General features: G+C 44.0%; 1 long non-coding RNA gene across 1 annotated transcript; it reads left to right on the forward strand.

The window, feature by feature from the left end:
- The first annotated feature begins 4544 nt into the window (after window positions 1-4544).
- LOC136562987 (uncharacterized) lies at window positions 4545-7774 on the forward strand. Its single transcript, XR_010784587.1, has 2 exons — window positions 4545-5923; window positions 6551-7774. It is a non-coding gene; the product is annotated as an uncharacterized lncRNA (long non-coding RNA).
- Window positions 7775-8231: the final 457 nt, after the last annotated feature.

The raw sequence follows: 8231 nt of genomic DNA on the forward strand, positions 1-8231 counted from the left end.
TCACTTCTCCTGGATCCAGTGATTCTGTTGATCCATGGCAGAAGACCTGGCTGACCACGGTAAAAAACAGAAGGGGGAGGACTGGCCCTACATGGAAACTGTTAGCCTACAGGGATATAAAGGCACTGAGTAAGGCTGCCAAAAACTATGGAAGATATTATTCTTTCTTTAACAATCTAATGCAAGCTAATTTCTCTGTATATCCTTTAACCCCTCATGATTTAAAACACGTGGTGACTGTGCTGCTATCCCAACTAGAATACACTCTGTGGGAGAGGGGATCGAAGAGACTGTTAATTTAACTGTTGTTTGACTATGCTGAGGACCAAGCAGGGTCGGTGTAAACACTACAACACCTAGCTGGAGAAGAGCCCATATTCCCATCCCAATGAGCAGGCTGCAAACCTCCTGAATGCAGTGCTTGATGATACTAAAAATGCAGCAAGGAGAGCATTTATGCAAGTGCCTGATAGTAATGTGAGGAATGAAATCCTGGAGATGAGAGATCTTTTCCAGAGTAGTAATTGGTAGCTGATGTTAGTGAAGTTGATAAGGTCTTAATTTGAAGTGTTGGTCTGTTGTTAAACGTTGAATGTTAGAGTTCTAGGACATGCCTTTAGTGGCTGTTGTTAAATGTTCCCATTTGACCCTGTATTTGTATCTCTCCCCCTCATACTCTGTATTTGTACCCCTTTCCGTCTCACCCCGGATTTGTATCCATTCCCGTCGGGAACCACTTCCCCTGCTCCCAGGAGGACTTGCACCCGGACTGAATTCAAATGAGAGGCTGTGGGAACTATATGAACCCTCTCGAAACAACAAACCAGCGCATAAACTTTGACTTTAACCCACCAGAACTACACTAAGTCACCCACTCTTGACCAGAGCCAGATTCTGTCCTGTCACCATAACTTTGATAGTACCCAGCTTGGAGGATACCCCTGGGCTACAAACTAACATCCTTTTCCTAAGGACTTTAGTGAGGACGGAAACCCAGCTCTGCCCAGAGACAAAACTGCACTCCTCCTCCTTGGTGTAGTCCAGTGGGAGCAGGCAGCTGCAGTGTGTGCAACCCCTCTGGTTCCCCACCCAGAGCTGTCTTTAATAAAGGCCTTTTAAAGGAGCTGGTCTGCTGGCCTTATTTATCACCGTAATACACCTGTTCTAGACTCTGTAATTTTATAGCGAAGGCCTAGGAAACCATGCATAAAGCTGAAGTCTTGGCTTCCTTTCACCAGAATTATTCACAGGCAATTGTTCATCATATGGATAGTACATTTATTGCACCTGGAAATAATTCATCTTTAGATGCAACTTTAAAAGCCACCATCACAGCTATCCAACAAGCAGGACTGACCACTGCAGAAGAAAAAATACAACAGATATCACCCTAGAAATGTTTGGGACTCAAAATTCACTCTCAGATGTACAGCATCACCCATTGCAGCTAAATGAGAAACAAGAAACACTCTGTGATACATGAGGAATGCAATGGTTGACTCTCACAATTAAAAGGCAAATATTATGTATATGGTAAGAGAAGTTTTATAGATTTATAGTTATGTTTCACCTCCTTGCATTGTTCTCTCGGGATGGCCTGGGCAGTCAGGACGTTTGGGAGGGTTGGCTTGTTACTATGGCAACACCTGACTTCCAAGCAAGGTGTAAGAAAGTGATCACCACCACGGGACAGCAAAGAAGGAGTCGATGGACAGAACTTTGGGAGGGGCTAAAGTGTTAAAAGGTGGAACATTCACTGTGTGGATAAGCACATAGTAGAAAAAATCCTTTGATCCCAGCACTGTAATATTTTCTCTATTCAGTCTTCTGTTGTATTTTTTTCATAAGGTTTTAATAAACTTTTTAAAATTTTAGAAGTGAGTAGCATTTCTCACAACTCCCTGATTTATAAAAATTATTGGGAACAATTAACTGGCTCAGATCTCTTCTGGGAATTACTAATGAGGACTTGGTTCCATTTTTTGTTTTGTTAAGGGGGGATTCTGGGTTAAACTCACCTAGGCAGTTAACTGACAAGGCAAGGGATCCCTTAAATAAGGTATCCCGTGCCATTCAAACTTGTCAGGCACAAAGAATAAATCTAAACTTACCATTCCTGCTAGCTATTTTGGGAAAAGGACCCCAACCCTATGCCTTAATGTAGAGAGCTTTTTGGATAATTGGTTAGCTGAGAAAGGACATTTCGATGTGATACCAATGGATAAGGATAGGAGAAACAAGCTGGGAACTGAGCAACCAGTGTCCAATCACTGACAAAGGTCACAGTGACCTTCTCTGAAACGGGAAGACGGGGGAGAAAATCGCTTGCCAGAAAATGTAGTTATCTTAGGTAGAAAAGTTAGAAGAATGCAAACATAGAAGCAAAATAATTGTTAGAAGATAGAAGTAGGTGTGGTTGATCTAAGTGTGCTTTAACCAATAATGAGCTCAGCTTTTGCAATATGTATAAGCTTCATTAACACCAATATAAATATGTGTGAGCTTTCAATAAACTTCGAGATTTGCAATTCACGCATATCGTGTGAAGCATTTCTTCCGCCGTTCACGACAAATGGTGACCCCGGACGTCTTTCTCCGGGAATAGCCACGGTCGGCGGCGTGAGTGGGGTCAGGTCCTATCGCAGCCGAGGACGGCAAAAGCACCGCTGAAAAAGGGACGGTGCCGGCTCCGGGTGACCTGATAGCAGAGCCCGGCTGACACGTGCTGCCGAAGCTGGAAAAGGGCTGCAAGAAGCGCGCTATTATCGTTCAACACGGATAAAGACAGGCAAGCAGCATATAATTTATTTCCTAGCTTATTATATAAGCGTAAGGTTACGAGTATAGATTTGTAGAAAGAGCTTCATGGGTTGTTAGCTCATGCGTATGCTCAAAGACTTTTTCGGACTCCTTGCACAGTGCATAGGTTATCAGACTGCCGTATATTTGGGGATTAGTTGTGGCAGGCGGTCATAGATGCTGATAAAGCCGCGAGAAAGTTGGGAAATTTATGGCGAGTCGTGCATGCTGAATTCTTGAAATACCAGGCAGAGGAAAGAGCTGCCCAGCACACTAGCGTAGCCCGTGAAAGAAACAGGAGTTACAGAGACTGGTTTGGGTCCCCGCCGACACTAGCTCCTGCTCTGAACGGCAGTTCCCCACCCCCATCGGCGCCTGCTCTAAGCAACACGGCCCCGCCGACATCAGCGCCTGTTCTAAGTGGCACCCCCTCGCCGACTGCGGTTCCTGCCCCATACGGCGGTCCCCTGCCGGCACCGGCATCTACGTTAAGCGGCGGCTTCCTGCCGACACGAGTTCCCGCTCCAGACAGCAGCTCCCTGCAGCTATCAGTTCCTGCTTCGGGCAGCAGCCCCCCCCGCGCGTACTCCAGCCGTGCCGTCCGCGCCGCCTGCCCCAGTGTTAAACCCTACACCGCCTCCGCCTCCCCCCGCTCCGGGTCCGCAGCCGCCCCGCCGGAGAGGCTCGTGCCGGCCCCGGCCCTGGGCAACTTAACAGCTGCAGCGCGGCCGCCTCCCGCTCCGGATCCGCTCCGCAGCCGCCCCGACCCCCGAGCCGAGGGGGGGGGCGGCACGACGGGCCTCCCACCCCCCGTGGGGAAGCGGGCTCCGGGGAGTCCGCCCGCCCCGCGGCTGCCCGGCGCGGTTCTGCTTCCCGGCCACCAGCTCCTCCTCGGCTCAACCGGCCTCCAGCCCGCCACCGCCGGGAGCCTCGGAGTGGACCTGGCAGCAGCAGCGGACAGTGACCCTGATATCTGCTCACCCAGAAAAGTTCCAACGGGAGTAAAGAGACCACTCATTATTGATGGATTACCTATGGGAGCTTTGCTTTTAGGACGTTCCTCAGCTACAATGATGGGATTATTTGTTTTACCTAACCTGGCTATGTTGCCAAGGGACTGGCCACTTTTGATTATTGATCTGAAGGACTGCTTCTTTACTATTGCTCTTCATCCTTGAGACACTGCAGCAGATATTAGACTGTGTTACACAGGGCAGTGTTCGGAGACGTGACCTTGATCTCCCTGTACAGCTAACAGTTTGGTGTAGACCAAAATTTTTACTGGGTGCACTTACTCAGCATAACAGAAAAACGGGGGAGATATGGGCCTTGGAATGGATATCTCCTCCACTTCAACAACATAAAACCCTTTTTCAGAAAATTGAAAGTTTAGCTGATTTGCTCAAAAAAGGTCGTGATAGGACAGTGGGGTTGGATTCAATGCCCAAAAAGATCACTAAAGCCCTTATCGGATGCTATAACTGCTTACACAGATGCGGGAAGAAAATCCAAACAACTGTTACTCATTGTACATATTTATATGTTTAGAAAACTAGACTGGATGTCATGTAACATTTAGAATTATAATTTAACCTGAATGTTAGTTTGCACAAAAAAAACCCCAAAAAAACTCCCACTCAAAACAGATACTAAAATATATAATAGACTTCCAACCATATTATTATTATTATTATTATTATTATTATTATTATTATTATTATTATTATTATTATTATTATTATTATTATTATTATTATTATTGTGGACAATTCTGATAAATAATTACCAAAAGGAATATATTCATCCCTACTGTTCAAGCATCAATTGACTTTTAAAACATAAAACATAAACACTGAGGTTTGAGGCCTAGAAAACACTCATTCTATTGTTTGAATAATGATTTCAGTTTACAAGAAAACTGTTGCTTAGCTTTTCCTGTAACATCGAACAAAGAGTATTTTGTACTTAGTTGTTATCCTTTTTCTTTGTCCAAGTGAGAACACAATATGTCATTTAAAATATTTTCTCATTTAATTTACATTTTAATCTGAAAGAGAATATGGGTTTAAAAATCATACCACAGCATTAACGTCCCTTTGCACTTAGAAACATATTTCTTGTACCTGTTCAATTTAAAGCAAACCCGCAATACTCTAAGCACCTGACTCAACTTGTAACTTCTCCATCACTTCTTATATTTCTTTCCCTCTGAAAATAACCAGTGTGAGCTGTAGCTTGTCTCTCATGTGTTAAGTTCTTCACTGGCTTTGCATAAGGAGATTCACAAGCACATGAGTTATTCTACACTGCTTATTTGTCTCAAGTATCTGATCTAAAACACGTCATCTGATTTCTATTTCTTAATATTTTATAGGTGAGTTAGTTCTGAGTCATTTTTTTCTGTTTCCTGTGTCTAACCAAGATGCTGAAGGACTTTGTTGATACATCAGACTTCACTGAAACAAAGGCTTCACACAGATCAGGCATCTAAACTGTTTGTTCATTTCAAAAGTGGTATTTTGGCTACAGTATATTTTTTCCACTTGTGTGGTAGAAATATTCCTCTAGCACACTCGAACGTGGTCCTATTTTGGGAGGTCAGGGTCCCAACCAAGTGTGAGAGGATTGTCTGAAGAACTTAAGGAAGCTGAAGCTGAGGAGAAAGAGACGTTCTTAAGAGTTTGTGACAGGCATGATGGCCGAGTGGCCCAAAAGGGTGCCTGAGAAAAGCAAGATGGGATGGAAACTTTATGTTGTTGCTTTATCAATTTTTGCTTCTTTTGGGGACAGTGTAGACCATCAGGCATGGGCCCCACCTCAGCCCAAAACTAACATATGGGTCACCCTGGCAAACCTAACTAAACAGGAGACCATTTGCCTGTCACTGTCTTCTGGCAATCCTTTCACAACTTGTTTGGTTGGATTACCAGCAGATCCCTGGCCGTGCCCTTTACATGTGCCAACTTGTAAGGTCAGCAATGCTAGGATGAGTGTGGACAATTGGGATCAGTGGATTTCCCGCTTTCCTTTAGCACCACAGGAGCCCCAAGAGTTGGAGTTGTTAGGGTCAGTGATGGCAGATGCATGCATTCATTTTAACCATAGAAGCCTGCTGTCAGTCAATGTGGGATCTCAGCACATTGTTCCCAATGTCCAGAGATGCCAGGAGAACCCTTGGGGGTCTCGAAAATCCTGGAATGTTGCCAAGAGTGTCTGGTGGCTTGATTTTGATCCATCCACAGAAATAACAAGAGTTTGAGGACAAGAGAATCATTTTAGAGTAAAAGGTGTAAAATAGACACATTTAGAAAGTGAAATATAGATTTTAAGGTTTTTGGGTACAGGGGGGTTATGGAGACAAGATGGAGGGATCAGGGCATGTCTTGTCCTTCTTCTTCCTTCTTCTTGTCCTCCATCTCCTGTGGTGATGTTGGCATTTGGGGATTGGTTTATGGTGAAGGTGCACTTGCCAACATGGGTGAAAAGCATTGGGAAATAAAGGTAAATATTATGTACGTAGATATTAGTATAAAAAGACATAACCGCCCCGTGGGTGGTCAGAGAGTGCCTGTGACTGCTTGCAGATCAGACCTCTGTTGGGCAGACAGAAAATTTTGTAGATAAGAAATAATAAACAACCTGAAGACCGAAAAGCTGAAGAGTCCAGACTCATCCTTTAAAACGCGTGCCACCCAAGAACCACACTACCCGTGTCGGGGCAGAGACAGACAGCCGAACCTGACAAGTCAAGAACCATTCTAGTGTTGTAACTTCTAGCATGGCTGTCTACCGGAATGCATCGGCCTGGTGCAATTATACAACCAAGAGAGTGTCAGTCTCATCCAATGACCCTATTCAATTGCCAGCAGGATATTTCCTGATATGTGGAGACCGTGCATGGGCCGGCATCCCATCAATGCTGCACGGGGGACCATGTACACTTGGACGGCTGTCTCTACTTACACCCAACATGTCCATGATACTGAACATGAGCCGTCACCATCGTAGAGGCAGACGAATGGCTCATGCATTTGCAGCTGACTGCCAGGACGATGTAAAGTTTTGGTCCCCAGCAGCCATAGTTGCAGCATTTTTCTTAGCTCCAGGGGTATCAGCAGCAGGTGCTCATGCTATTTTAAATAAGTTAGGGTGTTGGCTTGCTAAACAAACAAATGCAACTTCTTTAGCAATTTCCAGTCTTTTGCTTGATGTAGATTCTATTCGCCATGCGACGCTTCAAAATAGAGCTGCAATCGATTTTCTCTTACTTGCACAAGGCCATGGCTGTGATGAATTTGAGGGCATGTGTTGCATGAATCTCTCTGATCATGCACAGTCTGTACACTCACAGCTCTCTGAGTTACGGAGGTTAACTGGGAACTTACAGGTGGAATCAGGCCTTGGTATTGATGGATGGCTCAAATCTTTAAAAGGATCATGGTTACGTTCTATTGTTAAGATTAGCATTGTAGTAGCTATTGTAGCTTTGCTGTTAGTATTAGTCTTGCCTTGTTTTTGTATATGCATACAGAATATGGTGTGAAAGATGATAACTACCGCATTTAATCAAACCATGCTTGTTCAACAGAAAAACAGGGGAGATGTAGAGAGCTTTTTGGATAATTGGTTAGCTGAGAAAGGACATTTCGATGTGATACCAATGGATAAGGATAGGAGAAACAAGCTGGGAACTGAGCAACCAGTGTCCAATCACTGACAAAGGTCACAGTGACCTTCTCTGAAACGGGAAGACGGGGGAGAAAATCGCTTGCCAGAAAATGTAGTTATCTTAGGTAGAAAAGTTAGAAGAATGCAAACATAGAAGCAAAATAATTGTTAGAAGATAGAAGTAGGTGTGGTTGATCTAAGTGTGCTTTAACCAATAATGAGCTCAGCTTTTGCAATATGTATAAGCTTCATTAACACCAATATAAATATGTGTGGGGTTTCAATAAACTTCGAGATTTGCAATTCACGCATATCGTGTGAAGCATTTCTTCCGCCGTTCACGACACCTTAATTTTTCAATGGGACCCCGAGGCGTCTGATCCTTTGTTGATTTTAGAGTGGATTTTCCTACCCCACCAGCCTGGTAAACCTTTAACAAGTAAGTCAGAGATGATGGCTCAGCTTATTATAAGATAACCCCTTTTCCACCTGCTTAGTTGTGTTTCCAACAGATGTGTGGCCTTTAAACAAGGATGCCATCCATGTTTTGCATCCCCACAAGGAATGGATTCACAGTCCCATTGATAACTGGGATTGCTGGGCCAGGAACTTACTGCACACACCACTAGAACCCCAAGAATTGGAAATTCTAGGCTCTGCAAAAATGGATTTTTGTGTTAGATTTCATTATATCAAAATTACTCTTGATTTATTATATACTATCATTAATGCCAATGCTATAAGAAAGCAACCAAATACATAGT

Source organism: Molothrus aeneus, chromosome 15, assembly GCF_037042795.1.
Source record: "Molothrus aeneus isolate 106 chromosome 15, BPBGC_Maene_1.0, whole genome shotgun sequence".
Classification (NCBI taxonomy): Eukaryota; Metazoa; Chordata; class Aves; order Passeriformes; family Icteridae; genus Molothrus; species Molothrus aeneus.